Raw genomic sequence first — 446 nt, 5'->3', positions numbered from 1 at the left:
GTTTCCTTCTCCATCCTATGCTTCCGAAATCTTGCCTAATTGCATCATAATTGCTTTTCCCCCAGCTGTAACTCTTGCCCAATGGTATGCACCTATCCCTTTCTATCACTAAAGTAAATATAACAGAATTGTGATCGCTATCGCCAAAATGCTCACCTACTTCCAAGTCTACCACCTGGCCGGGCTCATTACCCAGTACCAAATCTAATGTGGCCTTGCCCCTTATAGGCCTGTCTACATACTGTGTCAGGAAGCCCTCCTGCACACACTGGACAAAAACTGACCCATCTATAGTACTCATACTATAGTGTTCCCAGTCAATATTTGGAAAGTTGAAGTCCCCCATGACAACTACCCTGTCTCTCTCTCACTCCTATCGATAAATCCTTTCCTCTACATCTGTGGAACTATTCGGAGGCCTATAGAAAACTCCCAACAGGGTGACC

Source organism: Chiloscyllium plagiosum, chromosome 1 (assembly GCF_004010195.1).
Source record: "Chiloscyllium plagiosum isolate BGI_BamShark_2017 chromosome 1, ASM401019v2, whole genome shotgun sequence".
NCBI lineage: Eukaryota > Metazoa > Chordata > Chondrichthyes > Orectolobiformes > Hemiscylliidae > Chiloscyllium > Chiloscyllium plagiosum.
The sequence above is the reverse complement of the archived record's forward strand: the minus strand, read 5'-3'. Positions refer to the sequence as shown.